Consider the following 22,012-nt stretch of genomic DNA (forward strand, 5'->3'; position numbering starts at 1 on the left):
GCTGTCCAATTATAAGAAAAAGAAATGAGCACAAATGGGCTTTCTTCAGTTTAAAGAAGAAAGATTAAATTTATTAAACCTTAAACTTAAACTCTAATGTAGTTAATGCCTATGGATATACAACGTGCACACGCGATTCACACATGCAAATAGGGACAGAAAAGAGGAGAGGAAAATATAGTAGAGAGGGGTTTGAAGCAATTTCAGAAGAGTTTCTTGTTTACTGTGCTTTGAGCTCACTTGTTTGTAGGTAGTCTTGTTTTTCGTTGGGGCCCAGTATTCTTAAACCTTGTTTACGTAGGAGACGTTTCTATCTTTGAGGTTCACATGTTTTTACAAGATTCAGTTCGGAGCTTTCTGAGTTCAAATCCCTTGTTGGAAGTTCAAATCTCAACAGTCATGTGACTAAAACTGTTCTGACCACTTCTTCTGTGTTTATGGATTCTGCTATCTTAGCAGTCAACCTGGAATTCTAGCTCCCTCCACCTTCAGTGTCTGGTAATCAAAAGTCCATTGTTGGTTGAATGGGTCAGGGCATGGTCCTTTGTCCCTTGTTCCAACTCTGCTAGTTACTATGCAAATGTCTTTCCAGTCAGGGGCTTGCAATTTTAAGTTTTAATGTTTATGTGGTGAAATCATATATGCCTCAATCTTGGCATATGGTGGTGGGTTTGCCTGACAGTATGAACAGAATTGTCAGGACTAAGATGGTGTTGTGTATGAATGCTCCAGAAAGCATCCACCATTTTAACCACAGCAATAAAGACAGAAAGTGCTGGAAATACTCAGCAAGTCAGGCAGCATCTGTGGAGAGAGAAGCACAGTTCACGTTTCAGGTCTGTGACCTTTCATCAGAACCATTTTAACTATTTGCCTGCCAGTTTCTGCAAAGCAGACAGGGTTAAAGTCAGGCCTCTGAGTTAAGGTCCGAAGAACCATCATATAGCTCACTGTTCACCACAACGTATGTGTAGACCTCCAATAAGATGCATAAACATGGTCCCCATGCTACTCATGAGCTATGACACTAGTGATCTATTAATGCATTTTTAAGAATTTGGTTCCTGGTAAAGTCACTGCAGTTAAAAACTTACAATAACATATGAAAAGTGTGAGCAGTGTGTGTAGTATAAGGGTCTGAAAAGGTTAATTTTTGAGAGATTGAGAGTAATACCTACTGTGATGATGATGTAAGAGGTCATATACCACGACCATTGGCTCTTCACCCTCCCCTCAGGCTTTGGAGAAGCAAGAAGCATCATGAGTGGTAGAAGCTAGACAGGCTTATGGAAAGTGTCTATAGTCTATGTAAATATAATAAATGAGTTAATGTTAGATTTACGTCAACTGTGAGTTCTCTGTAAACCAAGCTCAACCTAGCATCTGAAGTGCTAGCATTAATATACAACATGGTGACAACGGTGAACTTACCCGGAAAATTTTAAGAAACCCCACATGGTACAGTAACGCCAAAAAACCGCAGATCACATGGAGAGACTGCGAAGAGTTCCAGAGCTGCTCTGTAGACAACAAAAAGACATAGAGAGTTGGTGAGTCAGCCGCACAGGCGTTCAGGCTACACCACAGAAGTGTGGTGGTCTGTGAGAGAAACCCAGGTCCAGCGATCGCAGGCATCAAGTCACAGAACTGAGTTACGGTTGGCGATTGGATGAGCAACCTTTAGAAGAGGGTAGAAACTGTGTCTAACAGCAGACTGGGCAGGCAAAACGGGGAAAAGCCGAACCTTCATGAAGAGCGGATCTGAAGTCGGTGGCCATTATTCGAACAGACCACGAGGGCGAAGCGTGGAAAACCTCCGAAAAGCACAGGAAACCCCTGAAAGAGCAGGAAATTTCCAAAAAGCGCAGGAAAATTTCCAAAGCAGCAACGAAAATTTATTAAAGAAGGAATCAACGTACAGAGTTTAGGAAGGATATGGGTCCAAAATTGATGATGCCAGAAAGGTTTGAGAAATTGGAAGGACCTAAGAGATCTGGGAGAGAGATCTGGGCGTACAGGTCCACAGGTCACTGAAAGTGGCAACGCAGGTGGATAAGGTAGTCAAGAAGGCATACGGCATGCTTGCCTTCATCGGTTGGGGCATAGAGTATAAAAATTGGCAAGTCATGTTGCAGCTGTACAGAACCTTAGTTAGGCCACACTTAGAATATTGCGTGCAATTCTGGTCGCCACACTACCAGAAGGACGTGGAGGCTTTGGAGAGGGTACAGAGGAGGTTTACCAGGATGTTGCCTGGTCTGGAGGGCCTTAGTTATGAGGAGAGGTTGGAAAAACTCGGATTGTTTTCACTGGAACGACGGAGTTGGAGGGGCGACATGATAGAGGTTTACAAAGTTATGAGTGGCATGGACAGAGTGGATAGTCAGAAACTTTTTCCCAGGCTGGAAGAGTCAGTTACTAGGGGACATAGGTTTTAGGTGCGAGGGGCAAAGTTTAGAGGGAATGTGCGAGGCAAGTTTTTTACACAGAGGGTGGTGAGTGCCTGGAACTTGCTGCCAGGGAGGTGGTGGAAGCAGATATGATAGCGACGTTTAAGAGACATCTTGACAAATACATGAATAGGAAGGGAATAGAGGGATATGGGCCCCGGAAGTGCAGAAGGTGTTAGTTTAGGCAGACATCAAGATCGGCGCAGGCTTGGAGGGCTGAATGGCCTGTTCCTGTGCTGTACTGTTCTTTGTTCTTTGTTCTAACCAAATTTAGAATTGGTCTCTGTGGAGGGGAATATTTGTAAGATTCAGAATAGCTTCCCAGCTGCACAGCAAGTCTGAAACTGAACAAGTATACACTTTTCTGTACTCATTAGGTGCAATGGGTGATGATGTGATCACAAGGCAGGGCGTCAATGAGGCTTTCAATAAGTTTGATCATGTTTTACAATCTTTCGATAAATATTTTAATTTAAGAATCAGTAAGATCTTAGAAAGGGCCAAGTTTAATAGAAGGGATGCTTTCATTAACCACCTTACAGACTGGCTGAAGGCTGTGGGTATGGAGACCTGAAGACAGTGTTGATAAGGGACTGCATCATTGTGGCTATTGCAGATGAATCTTTATCAGATCTTCTACAGTCAAAAGAAGACCTCACCCTTGAGAAGGCGATTCAAATAGTAAGATAGGCAGAGCTCAGAAAACAGAATAGAGCAATCCTAAGAGCGGATGGAAAACCTTGGGTCAGGAAAACTCAGATGACCATGCAGTTCCTGAATACCAGGACTGAAAAGCAATCTCCATACAAGAAGGTACACTTGGGAGGGAAGGCGCAAGATGCCTTGCAAACCTTCCAGTACTGTGTTGCCAAAAAGACCCACAGTCGTGAACAGTGTTCTGCAAATAAGGCAGAATGCTTTAATTGTAAGAAGATGGGCGCTTTGGTAAAATGTGCCAAAGCAAGACCTCTACTCCTAAAGATTCCAAACAAAATGTCTTCATGAAGAGAGCTGTCACTGCAGTGGGACAACATTGCAAGATAAATTAGGAAATTTCCTGGGGGAGATCAATGACCCTAACCATTCATTTTGGACAGCAGACATTTATGTCAATGGACATGTTACTCATTTCAAATTAGACACCGGAGCAAGTGTCACAGTCTTGTCAGAGAATGAACCGTGGTTGTCAACACACTGCTTGCAACCAATAGACACACATTTACTTGGTCCAGGTGGGATTGAATTGAAAGTCAAGGGAAAGCTACAGGCAACACTCCAGTACAAGGGAAAGCAGATATTAGTAACACTGTATGTTTTATGGAGTCAAGAGTTTTCTCTTTTGAGCAAAAGAGCATGTTTAGATTTCCACCTTATCGAAAAAGTGGATGGAATCAAGCAACAAGACTTCAAGCTGACTTTCCGAAACTATTCTTGGGTCTTGGAAGACTTAAGACCAAATACAGCATTACGTTGAGAGAAGATGCTAAACTGGTATGTATCTTTACACCAAGGAATTTGCGTGCCCATTGATGGAGAAAGTCCAAACTCAGCTGGAAGAAATGACCAAGATGGGAGTCATTTCTGCTGTCACAAAATCAAGAGAGTAGTGTTCAGGCATGGTTCCAGTTCCTGAACCAAACGGTACTCTTCCCATCGAAGTAGACCTAACTTAGCTTAATAAGGTGGTCACAAGGGAAATCCTTTCCATATCCTAGGTAGATCAAAGCTTGGAAAAGTATCCAAGAGTATTATGTTCACAAATAGCAGCTTTTGGCAAGTTTCGTTGGAAAAGAAATAAGATTATTGACAGTCTTCACTCCATTTGGAAGGTTTTGCTTTAATCGTTTACCATTTGGTGTAACATCTGAACCTGAAATATTCCAAATGATTACGTCAAACATTTTACAGTGCCTTAAAGGGGTAATATGTCATATGGATGATTTCTGAGCCCATGGTGAATCCATTGAAGAACATGACCTGAGGATTAGAGTGGTTTTGAACTGTCTACAAGAAGAAGGCCTGACCCTTAATAAAAAGTGTGAATTCTTGAAAACGTCTGTTCATTTCTTAGGACACATTGTTAGTAGCAAGGGCATAATGGCGGACCCGCAAAAGACAAGAGCCATTCATGAATTCCCAATTCTTACTTCTGTCCAAGATCTTCAATCAGTTGGCAAATTTTTGCTCAATCTAGCGCAAGTTACTGATCTCTGAAGACAAGTCTTAAAGAAAGATCAAGCATGGTATTGGAATTCACATCAAGAGCAGGCATTTCGAAGCATCAAGAAAATGCTGATTTCGCCAGACCTCTTAGCGCATTACAACCCTCCACTATCAATCACAGTTGCAGCAGACATCTCATCGACAAAGCTATTGGCAGGCCTTTTTCAAGAACAGCCAGATGGATGTAGAAGCCCTTGATTTCTATGCCTTCCACTTTTGTCTTTTTGTTTCTTGTCTTTCGTTTCTATGCTTGTTTCCTCCTCCTCAGTCTACCCACTCAGGTTCCCATCCCCCTGCCATTCTAGTTTATATCCTCCCCAACAGCACCAGCAAACGCCCCTGTGAGGACATCTGTTCCGGTCCTGCCTGGGTGTAACCTGTCCCACTTGTACTCAGGCTCAATTTCTCAGCTCCTCTCTTTGCATTCTCCCAAGTCTGCTCCTTTCCACTCCGCTTCCAGAAGGTAAGCGACTGGGCCTCGATCCTCAGGCTCAATTTATCGGCTCCTCTCTCGGCTTTCTCCCCACAGGTCCGCTCCGCTCCAGGAGAGGAGCTGATAAATTGAGCTGGTTGGCAGACAGGAAAAAAAGAGTAGGAATAAATGAGTCTTTTTCCGAGTGGCAGGCAGTGACTAGTGGGGTACCGCAGGGATCAATGCTAGGACCCCAGCTATTCACAATATATATTAATGATATATATGAGGGAATTAAAGGTAATATATCCAAGTTTGCAGATGACACAAAACTGGGTGGGAGTGTGAGCTGTGAGGAGGATGCAGAGAGGCTTCAGTGTGTTTTGGACAGGTTGAGTGAGTGGCAGATGCAGTATAATGTAGATAAATGTGAGATTATCCACTTTGGTAGCAAAAACAGGAAGGCAGATTATTATCTGAACGGCTATAAACTGAGAGAGGAGAATATGCAACGAGACCTGGGTGTTCTTGTACACAGGTAGCTGAAGGTAAGCATGCAGGTGCAACAGGTGGCAAAAAGGCAAACGGGATGTTGGCCTTCATAGCGAGAGGATTCGAGTACGGGAGCAAGGATGTCTTGCTGTAATTATACAAGGCCTTGGTAAGGCCACATCTGGAGTATTGTGTGCAGTTTTGGTCTCCTTATCTGAGGAAGGATGTTCTTGCTATGGAGGGAGTGCAGCAAGGGGCGGCACAGTGGCGCAGTGGTTAGCACCGCAGCCTCACAGCTCCAGCGACCCGGGTTCGATTCCGGGTACTGCCTGTGTGGAGTTTGCAAGTTCTCCCTGTGTCTGCGTGGGTTTCCTCCGGGTGCTCCGGTTTCCTCCCACAAGCCAAAAGACTTGCAGGTTGATAGGTAAATTGGCCATTATAAATTGTCACTAGTGTAGGTAGGTGGTAGGGAAATATAAGGACAGGTGGGGATGTTTGGTAGGCATATGGGATTGGTGTGGGATTAGTGTGAATGGGTGGTTGATGTTCGGCACAGACTCGGTGGGCCGAAGGGCCTGTTTCAGTGCTGTATCTCTAAATCTAATCTATTCAAAGGTTCACCAGACTGATTCCTGGGATGGCAGGACTGACATGAAGAGAGATTGGGTCAATTAGGCTTGTATTCGCTAGAGTTCAGAAGAATGAGAGGGGATCTCATAGAAACCTACAAAATTCTAACAGGACTGGACAGGGTAGATGCAGGAAGGATGTTCCTGATGTCCAGGACCAGGGGTCACAGTCTAAGGATAAGGGCTAAGCCATTTAGGACTGAGATGAGAGATTTCTTCACCCAGAAAGTAGTGAACCTGTGGAATTCTCTATCACGGAAAGCAGTTGAGGCCAAATCATTAAATATATTCAAGAAAGAGTTAGATATAGTTCTTAGGGCTAATGGGATCAAGGGATACGGGGAGAAAGTGGGAACAGATTACTGAGTTTGGATGATCAGCCATGATCGTATTGAATGTCGGAGCAGGCTCAAAGGGCCGAATGGCCTACTCCTGCTCCTATTTTTCAATGTTTCTAAGTTCGCAACAGCTCCAATAAATTCACCATGCTCAGAAGCGAGATGAGGAATTCATCCGAATACGCCAGTATTGCACACAAGGTTGGCCACAGCAACATCCCAGTGGTACAGTAATGAAAAATTTGTTTGAACACAGAAAACCCTTTACTATTGTGGATGATTTGCTGATGTATTTCCGGTCTCACTCTGGACAGATGTCTTGGAAATAATATATCAGGGCCACATGGGTATCACAAAATGCAGAGCATGGGCGTAGTCGTCCGTTTGGTGGCTAGGGATATCGGATATCCAGAGACGTAGAATAAATGATCGCTATTTGTCAGGTCCGCACAGTGCTCAGACCAAACCAGAGCAAATCCCTTATATCGACATTATTTCTAGCCAGAGCTGTGGGAATGTCTAGGGATGGATCTATTTTTCTTTCCTGGGAAATCCTGCATTTTCAAGATAGATTGAAGTTAAAAGATATACAACGACTGCCGAATCTAACATTCAAGCTTTACAAGAGATCTTTGCAATGCATGGCATTCCTGACAAGGTTATGTCAGATAATGGACCACAATTTGCAAACGAATACTTCACGCAATTTGTGGGATAATATGGATTTGTATATCTCAAAAGTTCCCTGAGATATCCTCCAATTTAATGGTGAAGCTGAAAGAGGAGTTGGAACTATTCAAACGTTTTTGAAGAAAAACATTGATTTTCAAACTGCAGTCCTAAACTACAGATCTACTCCATTGCTCTGTGGATTAGCACCGTCCGAGCTGTTGATAGGGAGGTAGCTTAAAACACAACTTCCTATCTTACCCAAAAAACTACTTCCAGGGCTAGAAGTCCAGGATTATCAGAAAGTTCAAGACAGAGAGAAGTCTTATAGGAAACATTAACGCAGACGTACAATAAGAGATATCATACCCAAGTTGATGGAAGGACAAAAGGTATGGATATGAACCAAAGAGTAGGAGTAATTATCCAGAGGGATGAATATCATCAGAGTTCTTATTTAGTACACACTCCAGAAGGTACTGTCAGATGAAATAGGAGAAACCATATTCCTATTCCTCAAGCAGTTATATGAAGCAGATGTTGATCCTGAAGTTCAGAGAAAACCGGATACTACAAACCTCAATGAAGCCCATCCAACTCAATGACCAGGAGTTCAGGAAAAGACTACTGATCTTCCAAGTCCGACAAGAACACGATCAGAGAGAGTCGTGAAGCCTCATGGCCGATTGAATGGAATTGGGGGGTGGGGGAGGATAGTACGTAAATTAAAAATAGATATGGATAAAAATATATATGGACAAAGACTGAGAGGCAGGGAGATGTAGTATAGGGGTCTGAAAGGATTAATGTTTGGTACAGTGAGAAACACCTCCGACTATATGGTGATGTAAGAAGTCACGCAATAGGTTTAGGAGAAGTATGAAGCATCATGAATAGCAGAAACTAGACAGGCTGATGGAAAGTATAGTCTGTAAATATAATAAATGAGTTAATGTTAGATTTGACTCTGAGTTCTCTGTAAACTAAGCTCAACCTAGCATCTTAATTGCTAGCAACAATGTACAACAGTGTGTCTGCTATTTTCTGATATATGCTGATGATGGGCGATGTATCCTTTCACAAGCATTTGATCATAGGATTACCCATATTATATCTTCAAGTGATCCACAAATTTTAAGGTGTATGCTTTTATCTTACTTTAGGATACATCATTAGAACAATACCATAATTTGAAATTGTGTAACTGAAATGATGTCCCATTGCTATAAGGTGGTAAATACACTTGTTACTCATAGCAGCAACATATGCTACCTTGGAGGAGATTAGTATTGTAATTGTATGAGAAGATGCTGGAGTCAAAAATCCTCTGCCCTTCTTGTGCAATTCCACTGTAATTTTGCAAAAGAGCGACAAATTAGGCTGGGATCCAGATATGCTGGATACCTAGCCGATCAACAAAGTGGGGTGCATTTGGAGGTCTGGGCCACAGTCCTAGCTAGGACCCCCAAATAAATAGAAACATAGAAAATAGGAACAGGAGTAGGCCATTCGGCCCTTCGAGCCTGCTGCGCCATTCATTATGATCATGGCTAATCATCCAAACTCAGTAACCTGTTCCCGCTTTCCCCCCATATCCTTTGATCCCTTTCGCCCCAAGAGCTATATCTAACTCCTTCTTGAAAACATACAATGTTTTGGCCTCAACTGCTTTCTGTGGTAGCGAATTCCACAGGCTCACCACTCTCTGGGTGAAGTAATTTCTCCTCATCTCAGTCCTGAAACGTTTACCCCGCATCCTTAGACTATAACCCCTGGTTCTGGACTCCCCCACCATCGGGAACATCCTTCCTGCATCTACCCTCTCAAGTCCTGTTAGAATTTTATAGGTTTCTATGAGATCCCCCCTCACTCTTTTGAAGTCCAGCGAATATCCTAACTGATTATACGTCAGTCCCGCCATCCCAGGAATCAGTCTGGTAAACCTTCGTTGCACTCCCTCTATAGCAAGAACAGCCTTCCTCAGATAAGGAGACCAAAACTGCACACAATATTCCAGGTGTGGCCTTACCAAGGCGCTGTATAATTGCAGCAAGACATCCCTGCTCCTGTACTCGAATCCTCTCGCTGTGAAGGCCAACATCCCATTTGCCTTTTTTGCCGCCTGTTGCACCTGCATGCTTACCTTCAGCTACTTGTGTACGAGAACACCCAGGTCTCATTGCATATTCCCTTCTCTCAGTTTATAGCCGTTCAGATAATAATCTGTCTTCCTGTTTTTGCTACCAAAGTGGATAATCTCACATTTACCCACATTATACTGCATCTGCCATGCATTTGCCCACTCACTCAACTTGTCCAAATCACCCTGAGGCCATTCTGCGTACTCCTCACAACTCACCCTCCCACCCAGTTTTGTGTCATCTGCAAATTTGGAGATATTACCTTTAGTTCCCTCATCTAAATCATTAATATATATTGTGAATAGCTGGGGTCCTAGCATTGATCCCTGCGGTACCCCACTGGTCACTACCTGCCATTCAGAAAAAGACCTGTTTATTCCTACTCTTTGTTTCCTGTCTGTTAGCCAATTTTCTGTCCATCGCAATACACTACCCAGAATACCATGAGCGTTAATTTTACATGCTAATCTCTTATGTGGGACTTTGTCGAAATACTTCTGAAAGTCCGAACAAACCTCATCCACAGGCTGTCCTTCATCATATCTGCTAGTTGCATCCTCCAAGAATTCTAGTAGATTTGTCAAGCATGATTTCCCTTTCGTAAATCCATGCTGACTCTGTCCAATTCTACCACTGTTCTCCAAGTGCTCTGCTGTAAAATCTTTGATAATGGACTCTAGAATTTTCCCCACTACCGATGTCAGGCTGACTGGTCTATAATTCCCTGTTTTCTCTCTACCTCCCTTTTTAAATAGTGGGGTTACATTAGCTACCCTCCAATCTGTAGGAACTGTTCCAGAGTCTATAGAATCTTGGAAGATGACCACCAATGCATCCACTATTTCTAGGGCCACTTCCTTAAGCACTCTGGGATGTAGATTATCAGGCCCTGGGGATTTATCGGCCGACAATCCCATCAATTTCCCCAACACCATTTCTCTACTAATACTGATTTCCTTCAGTTCCTCCCTCTCACTAAACCCTGTGTTCCCCAACATTTCTGGTATGATATTTGTGTCCTCCTTTGTGAACACAGAGCTAAAGTATGCATTTAGTTGGTCAGCCATTTCTTTGTTTGCCATAATAAATTCCCCTGTTTCTGACTGTAAGGGACCTACATTTGTCTTCACCAATCTTTTTCTCTTCACATACCTATAGAAACATTTACAGTCAGTTTTTATGTTCCCCACATGCTTACTCTCGTACTCTATTTTCCCCTTCTTAATCAATCCCTTGGTCCTCCTTTGCTGAATTCTAAACTGCTCCCAATCCTCAGGTCTATCGTTGTTTCTGGCAAATTTGTATGCCTCTTACTTGCATTTAATGCTATCTCTAATTTCCCTTGTAAGCCATGGTTTGGCTACCTTTCCCGTTTTACTTTTGCGCCAGACAGGAATGAACAATTGTTGCAGTTCATCCATTCGCTCTTTGAATGTTTGCCATTGCCTATCCACTGTCATCCCTTTAATTAACGCTTCCCAATCCATCATATCCAATTTGTGCCTCATACCTTCGTAGTTTCCTTTACTAAGATTCAGGATCCTATTCTCAGAATCAACTACGTTACTCTCCATCTTGATGAAGAATTCTATCATATTATGGTCACTCATCCCCAAGGGGTCTCGCACAACTAGATTGTCAATTATTACTCTCTCATTACACAATACCCAGTCTAGGGTGGCCTGTTCTCTAGTTGGTTCCTCAACATATTGGTCCAGAAAACTATCCCGTATACACTCCATGAATTCCTCCTCTACGGTATTGTGACTAATTTGATTTGCCCAATCTGTATGTAGATTAAATTCACCCATAATTATCGCATGCATCTCTAACTTCCTGCTTAATGCCATTCTCAGCATCACCACTACAGTTTGGGGGTCTATATACAAGCCCCACTACCGTTTTTTGCCCCTTCGTGTTTCTCATCTCTACCCATACAGATTCCACATCGTTAGAGCTAATATCCTTCCTCACTATTGTGTTAATTTCCTCTTTAACCAGCAATGTAACTCCACCGCCTTTTACTTTTTGTCTATCCTTCCTAAATACTGAATACCCCTGGATGTTCATTTCCCATCCCTGGTCACCCTGCAGCCATGTCTATGTAATCCTGATTATATCATACCTGTTTCCATCTATTTGTGTGATTAATTCATCCACTTTATTGCGAATGCTCCACGCGTTAAGGCACAAAGCCTCAAGGCTTTTCTTTTTAACATTACTTGTTCCCTTCTCACTATTTTTCACTGTGGCCCTGTTTGATTCTGGCCCTTGATTTCTCTGCCTATCACTTTTCTTATTCCCCTTATTGTCTTTTGTTCTTGTCTTTGATTCCCCCTCCTCTGACTCCTTGCAAAGGTTCCCACCCCCCTGCCATTTTAGTTTAAACCCTCTCCAACCACTCAAGCAAATACTCCCCCTTGGACATCAATCCCGGTCTTGCCCAGGTGTAACCCGTCCAGTTTGTATTGGTCCCACCTCCCCCAGAATCGGTCCCAATGTCCCAGGAATCTAAAACCTTCCCCCTCACACCATCTCTCCAGCCACGTATTCATCTGATATATCCTCCTATTTCTACTCTGACTAGCATGTGGTACTAGTAGTAATCCTGAGATCACTACCTTTGAGGTCCTACTTTTCAACTTACTTCCGAACTCCCTATATTCTGCTCTTGGACCTCATCCTTTTTTTTTTATCTACGTCGTTTGTACCAATGTGTACCACGACCACTGGCTGTTCACTCTCCCCCTTCAGAATGTCCTGTAACAGCTCTGAGACATCCTTGACCCGAACATCAGGGAGGCAACGTACCATCCTGGAGTCTCATTTGCGGCTACAGAAACACCTATCTATTCCCCTTACAATTGAATCCCCTATAACTATTGCATTCCCACACTTTTTACTCCTCCCCTGTGCAGCAGAGCCAACCGTGGTGCAAAGAATTGGGCTGTTGCAGCTTTCCTCTGAGAGGCCATTCCCCCCAACAGTATCCAAAGCAGTATATCTGTTTTGCACGGGAATAGCCACAGGAGATTCCTGCACTGCCTGCCTAGTCCTCTTGCTCTGCCTGGTGGTCACCCATTCCCTTTCTGCCTGTGGAGACTGAGCCTGCGGTGTGACCACCTCTCTATACGTGCTATCCAAATATTTGTAAAGTGGTCCCCGTGTAAAGAGGGCTGCAGCTGTACCTGTAACTATTTATATGGAGACTTGGCACCTTTCCATGGAACTGGTTACTTTTGTTGCACTTTCTGGTCTCTCTACTATCATGGTTACCGTGGATGTGCCTCGAATGTCGTGAGCATGGAAATTAAGGCATCCTTCCCTGATCCACAAACTTGCAGGGACAGCATCAGAGGACCCCAGCGGTGCACTGGGCATCCTGACAAATTTTGGGCCATTATTTGCAGGTTAAATGTAATGCTCCGCGTGATATCAAGAAACGATTGAAGTCACTGGATACTGCAAAAGCTATGGGCCCTGACAATATTCCAGCAATAGTGCTGAAGACCTGTGCTCCAGAACTTGCTGCGCCCCTAGCCAAGCTGTTCCAGTACAACTACAACACTGGCATCTACCCTGCAATGTGGAAAATTGCCTAGCTATGTCCTGTACACAAAAAGCAGGACAAGTCCAACCCGGCCAATTACCGTCCCATCAGCCTACTCTCAATCATCAGTAAAGTGATGGAAGGTGTCATCAACAGTGCCATCAAGCGGCACTGGCTTAGCAATAACCTGCTCAGTGACGCTCAGTTTGGGTTCCGCCAGGGCCACTCAGCTCCTGACCTCATTACAGCCTTGTTTCAAACATGGACAAAAGAGCTGAACTCAAGAGGTGAGGTGAGAGTGACTGTCCTTGACATCAAGGCAGCATTTGACCGAGTATGGCATCAAGGAGCCCAAGCAAAACTGAGGTCAATGGGAATCGGGGGAAAACCCTCTGCTGGCTGGAGTCATACCTAGCACAAAGGAAGATGGTTGTGGTTGTTGGAGGTCAATAATCTGAGCTCCAGGACATCTCTGCAGGAGTTCCTCAGGGTAGTGTCCTAGGTCCAATCATCTTCAGCTGCTTCATCAATGACCTTCCTTCAATCATAAGGTCTGAAGTAGAGATGTTCGCTGATGATTGCACAATGTTCAGCACCATTCGTGACTCCTCAGATACTGAAGCAGTCCGTGTAGAAATGCAGCAAGACCTGGACAATATCCAGGCTTGGGCTGATAAGTGGCAAGTAACATTCGCGCCACACAAGTGCCAGGCAATGACCATCTCTAACAAGAGAGAATCTAACCATCTCCCCTTGACAATCAACAGCATTACCATCGCTGAATCCCCCACTATCAACATCCTAGGGGCTACCATTGACCAGAAACTGAACTGGAGTAGCCATATAAGTACCATGGCTACAAGAGCAGGTCAGAGGCTAGGAATCCTGAGGCGAGTAACTCACCTCCTGACTCCCCAAAGCCTGTCCACCATCTACAAGGCACAAGTCAGGAGTGTGATGGAATACTCTCCACTTGCCTGGATGGGTGCAGCTCCAACAACACTCAAGAAGCTCAACACCATCCAGGACAAAGCAGCCCGCTTGATTGGCACCCCATCTACAAACATTCACTCCCTCCACCACAGAAGCACAGTAGCAGCAATGTGTACCATCTACAAGATGCATTGCAGCAATGCACCAAGGGTCCTTAGACTGCACCTTCCAAACCCGCGACCTCTACCAACTAGAAGGACAAGGGCAGCAAATACATGGGAACACCACCACCTGCAAGTTCCCCTCCAAGTCACACACCATCCTGACTTGGAGCTATATCGCCGTTCCTTCACTGTCGCTGGGTCAAAATCCTGGAACTCCCTTCCTAACAGCACTGTGGGTATACCTACTCCAAATGGACTGCATCGATTCAAGAAGGCAGCTCACCACCACCTTCTCAAGGGCAATAAAGGCTGGCCTGGCCAGTGACGCCCACATCCCATGAATGAATTTTAAAAAAGCCACATCACATCTGTAAAAGTTTGACAGTAAGTATTGTTTAAATATAACCATCAATTAATTTTTTTCAGTAGTGGATTTTATGTATGGATTCCTCCTTTGCAATGGGGTTAGAATTTGGTATTTGTACACTTGACATGCAACTTTCTGATTCTGTAGTCCTTTCTAAGTTGTAAGAAAACTTTCTTTCTTCTAGCAGAGATTTCCCATCTAACCATGTCATATTCTTAAGTATGTCTAAATAATTGGTTGGCATCCTTCTATCTGTGAAAGATGATGGACACACAGCAAACAACCATTTAAGTGGGGTGTCTTGTCTTTGCTGATGGCTGTGAAGGCCAATCCTTGAGAGGCAGGTTCTGCCACAAGTGCTGCACATGACACAGCTAAGTGATGCTGTGAGTTGTTGTTTTGACGTTGGTGCCTGTTGCCAAGCTGCTGTAGCAACTGGTCATCGTGGTAGTGCACACCAGTCCACAGGATGTGTCACTATTTCCCTCTTTCGCTAGCTAGTGACTCCCAGGTGCAATCGTAATAAGAAATAAGAATACTGTTTAAAAATGAATAGGAAATGAATCAATTTCCTGTGACATTGCACTTGTAAAGTAAGGCCTTGAATTTCCACAGGAGTGGTCTTGCCCTGCAGGCCTTGAGAGCTGACAAAAGCTTGGTTGAAACTTTCAGTGGAAAATCAATGTGTTGGGGGTGGAGAAGGCAATATTTGGAGATGGAAGTAATCAGTCTTTGTGATGAAGAGAAAATGGGCTTGAAAGTTTAGCATGGGGTCAGATAGGAAGCCGAGGCTGCCTATAATCTGAACCAGCCTGAGATAGTAATCAAGGAAGGGAATGGAGTCAGTGGCAAAGGAACAGGATGTGGAATGTATAGCATAGGCTGAAGACAGTAGCTTTGGTCTTGTCAATGTATTGCTGGAGGAAATAACAGTTCATCCAAGATAAATATCAGACAAGCAGTCTGACAGCACAGAAGCAGTGGAGCAGTCGAGAGAGCTGATCGAGCTGGTTGGAGATGTGAAAGTTGACACCAGGGGTTGGGAGGGGGACTTCTTTGCTCTCCCCACGGCGACTTTGGAGGCGGGGAGAGCATATAATCGGGCAAGATGATGGCAGGGGAACCCTGCTACCTTCCCGCCACCAGCCAAATTGAGTCTGGAGCAGGAAAGCCTGTAAACAGCCTTAAGTGGGCAGTTAATGCTCGTGCAGCTTGCTTGCGGGCTGTGGGGCCAGTCCCTCGTTAAAAGCACTTAGTGCCTGATTGAGGGACCGGTATTGGGAAGGGGGGGCCCACTGATAGCCACTCCCCTGCTCTTGCTGCTGACCCCCCCCCACCTCGCCCTCAACCCCCACCCTGCAAAACCCCTCCTGTTCTGACTTACTTGTGGCCTGGGTCCCTTGCTTTTGGTGGGTCCAGTATCGGCAGCAGCCACCAGTTCCACGGTGGAGCTGCTCAGTTAAAGAGCTGCTGGCCTCTGATTGTCTGACAGCTCTCAGCGGGCAGGACTTCCATCGCCGGGGTTTTTGATCCTGGGGAAGGTCGGCCGCTGTTCACTTAAGTGCCTAATTGGCACTTGATTTGGCTGGCCTTCCCCAGAGGAGCCGGCGCGGGGCTCTCGCCACACTTTAACTAGTGGTCGAGACCCCTGACTCCCATTGCCCAGGTTAAATCCCACTCCATGTGTGTGGATGGTGACACCAAGAGGCGTCATTTAGATGAAGAGGTGAGGGCCAATGATGGATCAGGGGATCCCCAGGTGAGGAATGAGGATGAGAAAAGACATCATTGCTAGAAATGTTCAAGCGAGTGAGGAGTGGAATAATACAAGAGCAGACCCGCTAAGAGGTATTGGAAGAAGGTGGTGTGGTCGACTGTGTTGAAAGAAGAAAAACCTGCCTTTCATGACCACCGGACATCTCAAAGCGCTTTACAGCCAATGAAGTACAGTCACTGTTGTAATGCAGAAAACGTGGCAGCCAATTAGCCAAACATCCACAAACAGCAATGTGATAATGACCAGATAATCTCTTTTTGTGATGTCGTTTGAGAGATAAATGTTGGCCAGGACATCAGAGATAACTTCCCAGCTCATTTTCAAAATAGTGCCATGGGATCTTTTATATTCACCTGAGCAGGTAGATGGGGCTTCAGTTTAATGTCTTCATCCAAATGACAGCTCCTCTGACAATTAGGCACTCCCTCAGTACTACACTGGCATGTTAGCTTTAACTTTTGTGCTCAAGCCCTGGAGTGAGACTTGAACCAGAACCTTATGATTCATGGGCAATCGTGCTACCAACTATTTCATTGCTGACACAACAGAGAGGTCAAACCGAATGAGGATAGATTATGCAGCAAGGTCACAATCACAAAAAATTTAATTTGTGTCTTTTGTTCCAGTCATTTTGTTGTGCAATGGGCAGAAATACGATTGTAATGATTCAAACTGGAACTTACAGAAGATTTGGGATTGGTTCAAGAATTTTGGAGGAGAAAGGGATGTTGGAGATGGGGTGGTGTTTTGCAAGGAAAACATGAGTTTTTTGAGGAAGGTGGGGAATGATGGCAGTTTTTGAAGTTGGGGGGGAGTTGGCTGAAGTGAGAGAACTATTTGCAATGTCTGCTCGCATGGGGCCAGGAAGGATGGTCAACATTTTGGAGGAAATAGGAGCAAAAGTGCAGGAAGTGGGTCTCATGGATAAGATGAGCTCGGAGAGAGCTTGAGGAGTGAAAGACTGGGCTTCATGGCTATGGTGGGAGGGCCTGGGCGGAAGGTTTGGCTTGGTAGCCAAGGAAAAGGGGTAGAAGTAGTTGAGGCAGCTGAACGGATGGGTCCTTATCTTCATAGCAAAGAAACTTATGAGGTCCTTACACTTGTTAGAGGTGATGATGGAGATGGAAGGGGGTTCAAGAAGAGAGTTGGTAGTGGAGAAAAGAAATCCATGATAATCCTATAGTGGAAATTTTTGGCAGAGGGGACTGAGGCCAATAAAACTCGATAGAGTCTAGCCAGATGTGGCAATAGATTGTTAAGCCAAGTGCATACTGGGTGTGCTCAAGTCTGTATCCTTTGGACTTGCAGGATCAAAGATGGGGGCCATATCAAAGAGATTGAACAGGATGGAAGCAATAAAGGTGTTGCTGGAGACAGGGGCATCAAAGGCAGAAATGAGCAAGAGGTTGAGGAAATCAGTGACGGCAGAGGTATTGTGTTGAGTGGAGCGAGCAAGGCTAGGCAGCTGGGAGTTTGAAAGTGCAGTTGTTGTGACTTGAAAAGTGGACACAGAAGGAACTGACGTTGCAAGGAGATGGGAATCTGGAGTGATGCAAGTGATCAGAGATGACCTTATCAGTGATTGAGAGAATGGGAGTAAAGAGGCCATGGGACATGGCAAGTCAAGAGGGTAACTATCAATATGAGTAGGAGAATTTAAATGGAGGGAGAGGTTTAGGAAGAGCAGGAGGACAGTGAATTCAGAGGAGAAAGGGGAAAGGGAGCTGAGATGGAGATTGAAATCATTCAGTAAAGAGGCTGAGGGAGGGAAGAAGAGCAGATATTTTTGGAGAGAAACTTGAGATGGGGCTTAGGAGTGTGGCATATAATTATTTTAAAGAAGAGTTGAGGGTTTGAAACAGACTGAGGTGCTTGAAGGAGGTGAAGGTGTCAGAGGTGAAAAGGGGAGACAGAAGACTGTGCTTGGTGGTAAATGCCAGTACTGTGGTCTAGCTGGAGAAGGTGATGAAAACAGAAAGGCTTTGAAAAAGGGTCAGGTAGGGTCAGCTGTGAGCCAGGTTTCTATTAAAGCCAGGATGCTAATATGATCATCCATAATAAATATAATTAGATAATTTCCAACCCAAAGAAATCTCTTTTACTGTCACCCTCTTATTTTTAGACACATTCACTATTCCGGTATTGCTTACCTCAGTCATTATTGACCAAGGTGCAAGAGCTTTCTGAAAATCCAATTATATAATACTGACTGCATTTCTTTCTGCCATGTCAGTTTCTTTTGGGCCTCCTTATCTTGAGAGACAATGGATACGCGCCTGGAGGTGGTCAGTGGTTTGTGAAGCAGCGCCTGGAGTGGCTATAAAGGCCAATTCTGGAGTGACAGGCTCTTCCACAGGTGCTGCAGAGAAATTTGTTTGTTGGGGCTGTTGCACAGTTGGCTCTCCCCTTGCGCCTCTGTCTTTTTTCCTGCCAACTACTAAGTCTCTTCGACTCGCCACAATTTAGCCCTGTCTTTATGGCTGCCCGCCAGCTCTGGCGAATGCTGGCAACTGACTCCCACGACTTGTGATCAATGTCACACGATTTCATGTCGCGTTTGCAGACGTCTTTATAACGGAGACATGGACGGCCGGTGGGTCTGATACCAGTGGCGAGCTCGCTGTACAATGTGTCTTTGGGGATCCTGCCATCTTCCATGCGGCTCACATGGCCAAGCCATCTCAAGCGCCGCTGACTCAGTAGTGTGTATAAGCTGGGGATGTTGGCCGCTTCAAGGATTTCTGTGTTGGAGATATAGTCCTGCCACCTGATGCCAAGTATTCTCCGAAGGCAGCGAAGATGGAATGAATTGAGACGTCGCTCTTGGCTGGCATACGTTGTCCAGGCCTCGCTGCCGTAGAGCAAGGTACTGAGGACACAGGCCTGATACACTCGGACTTTTGTGTTCCGTGTCAGTGCGCCATTTTCCCACACTCTCTTGGCCAGTCTGAACATAGCAGTGGAAGCCTTACCCATGCGCTTGTTGATTTCTGCATCTAGAGACAGGTTACTGGTGATAGTTGAGCCTAGGTAGGTGAACTCTTGAACCACTTCCAGAGCGTGGTCGCCAATATTGATGGATGGAGCATTTCTGACATCCTGCCCCATGATGTTCGTTTTCTTGAGGCTGATGGTTAGGCCAAATTCATTGCAGGCAGACGCAAACCTGTCGATGAGACTCTGCAGGCATTCTTCAGTGTGAGATGTTAAAGCAGCATCGTCAGCAAAGAGGAGTTCTCTGATGAGGACTTTCCGTACTTTGGACTTCGCTCTTAGACGGGCAAGGTTGAACAACCTGCCCCCTGATCTTGTGTGGAGGAAAATTCCTTCTTCAGAGGATTTGAACGCATGTGAAAGCAGCAGGGAGAAGAAAATCCCAAAAAGTGTGGGTGCGAGAACACAGCCCTGTTTCACACCACTCAGGATAGGAAAGGGCTCTGATGAGGAGCCACCATGTTGAATTGTGCCTTTCATATTGTCATGGAATGAGGTGATGATACTTAGTAGCTTTGGTGGACATCCGATCTTTTCTAGTAGTCTGAAGAGACCACGTCTGCTGACGAGGTCAAAGGCTTTGGTGAGATCAATGAAAGCAATGTAGAGGGGCATCTGTTGTTCACGGCATTTCTCCTGTATCTGACGAAGGGAGAACAGCATGTCAATAGTCGATCTCTCTGCACGAAAGCCACACTGTGCCTCAGGGTAGACGCGCTCGGCCAGCTTCTGGAGCCTGTTCAGAGCGACTCGAGCAAAGACTTTCCCCACTATGCTGAGCAGGGAGATTCCACGGTAGTTGTTGCAGTCACCGCGGTCACCTTTGTTTTTATAGAGGGTGATGATGTTGGCATCGCGCATGTCCTGGGGTACTGCTCCCTCGTCCCAGCACAGGCATAGCAGTTCATGTAGTGCTGAGAGTATAGCAGGCTTGGCACTCTTGATTATTTCAGGGGTAATGCTGTCCTTCCCAGGGGCTTTTCCGCTGGCTAGGGAATCAATGGCATCACTGAGTTCCGATTTGGTTGGCTGTATGTCCAGCTCATCCATGACTGGTAGAGGCTGGGCTGCATTGAGGGCAGTCTCAGTGACAGCATTCTCCCTGGAGTACAGTTCTAGGTAGTGCTCAACCCAGCGGTCCATCTGTTTGCGTTGGTCAGTGATTATGTCCCCCGATTTAGATTTGAGGGGGGTGATCTTCTTGATGGTTGGCCCAAGAGCTCTCTTCATGCCATCATACATTCCTCTGATGTTTCCGGTGTCTGAGGCCAGCTGAATATGACTGCATAGGTGTTGCCAGTAGTCGTTTGCGCAACGCCTAGCTGTTCTTTGTGCAGTACTTCTGGCTGCTTTAAGTGCTGCGGATGTTAAATCGCTGGGGGCTTTCTTGTAGTTCAAAAGTGCAATGCGCTTAGCGGCTATGACAGGTTCCAGCTCTTCATTATGAGATTGAAACCAGTCTGCATTTCTCTTCGCACTTTTGCCGTAGGTGGTCAAATGTCAGTAATGTCTTCAAAAAGAACTCTTCTAGATTGTGACAAAAAAGTCAACACCAGTTGTTAAACTGATGTCTTAATGCATTTCCAAATTATATTATGTGAAGTTTCTTTTGTTTTAAGATTTAGTACAGCCATGTAGGATACATTATAGTTCGGCATAACATTTGTGACTTTGTTATTTTCTACTTACTCAAGAAGGTAATTCAGCTTCACAACTATTGTAAAATTTATGTTGAGTCCTTGTTACTGCTCACTTTTTTTTACTGTTTATTAAGTTTTTTGGTAGTTAACAACCTAAGACACAGTCTAGTGTAGTGCTATTCTGCTGCCTACTCAAGTCAAGGAAAATCACATGAAGGCACATTAAAAAACCAGTACAACAAAATTAAGATAAGGTTCTTTGTTCCGCACCTCGGCATGCTTTAAATTATTTAGACATCTAGGCAAGTGAAAGCACGCTATGGTATAAAGTCATTTCAAAAAGACAGGTGGAATAGAAAAGGAGGAGGAGGAGTAGCCCTGATAATTGAGGATGACATAACTACAGTAGTAAGAAAGGATCTTGACTCTGAAGATCAGGAAGTTGAATTAGTATGGGTGGAGATTAGAAATAACAAGTCAAAAATGCTGGTGGGAGTAGTTTATAGGGTCCCTAATAGTGGTTATACCGTTTTAATCAAGAAATAATTGGAGCTTGTAACAAAGGCAATATAATAATTGTGGGGGACTTTAATCTTCATAGAGATTGGACAAATCAATTTGACAAAGGTAGCGCAGAAGATGAGCTTGTAGAATGCTTTTGCAACAGTTTCCTGGAACAATACGCTGTGGAACCAACAGTAGAAACCACAAATTACATACCAGAAACAGTTGGCAACCAAGGGGCAAATAAGAGTGAGAAACTTAAAATAATTAATGTCAGCAGAGAAAAAGCCTTGGAGAAACTTGAGGGGCTAAAAGCCGACAAATCCCCAGGACATGATGGCCTACGTCCTAGGGCTCTAAAAGAAGTAGCTGCAGAAATAGCGAATGCACTGGTTATGATTTTCTAGATTCTAGAAAGTTATCAGCAGATTGGAAGATAGCAAGTGTAACACTGCTATTTCAAGAAAGGAGGGACAGAGAAAACAGGGAACTACAGACCAGTTAGCCTAACATCAGTCATCGGAAAAATGCTGCAATCTATTATTAAGGAAGTCTTAACAATGCACTTAGAAAAGCGTAGTATGATCAGGAAGAGTGAACATGGTTTTACAAAAGGGAAATTGAGTTTGACAAATTAATTAGAGTTTTTTGAGGACCTAACTAGTAGGATCAAATGAAATGGAGCTAGTAGATGTAGTATACTTGGATTTCCAAAAGACATTCAATAAG

At 44.6% G+C, this 22,012-nt stretch overlaps 1 protein-coding gene across 1 annotated transcript in view; it reads left to right on the forward strand.

Annotated features, from left to right (window-relative positions):
- Positions 1-22,012, forward strand: part of dchs2 (dachsous cadherin-related 2) — a 205,687-nt gene that overhangs the window by 104,060 nt on the left and 79,615 nt on the right. The window lies entirely within an intron of this gene.

Source organism: Heterodontus francisci, chromosome 1 (genome assembly GCF_036365525.1).
Source record: "Heterodontus francisci isolate sHetFra1 chromosome 1, sHetFra1.hap1, whole genome shotgun sequence".
In the NCBI taxonomy this organism is placed as follows: domain Eukaryota; kingdom Metazoa; phylum Chordata; class Chondrichthyes; order Heterodontiformes; family Heterodontidae; genus Heterodontus; species Heterodontus francisci.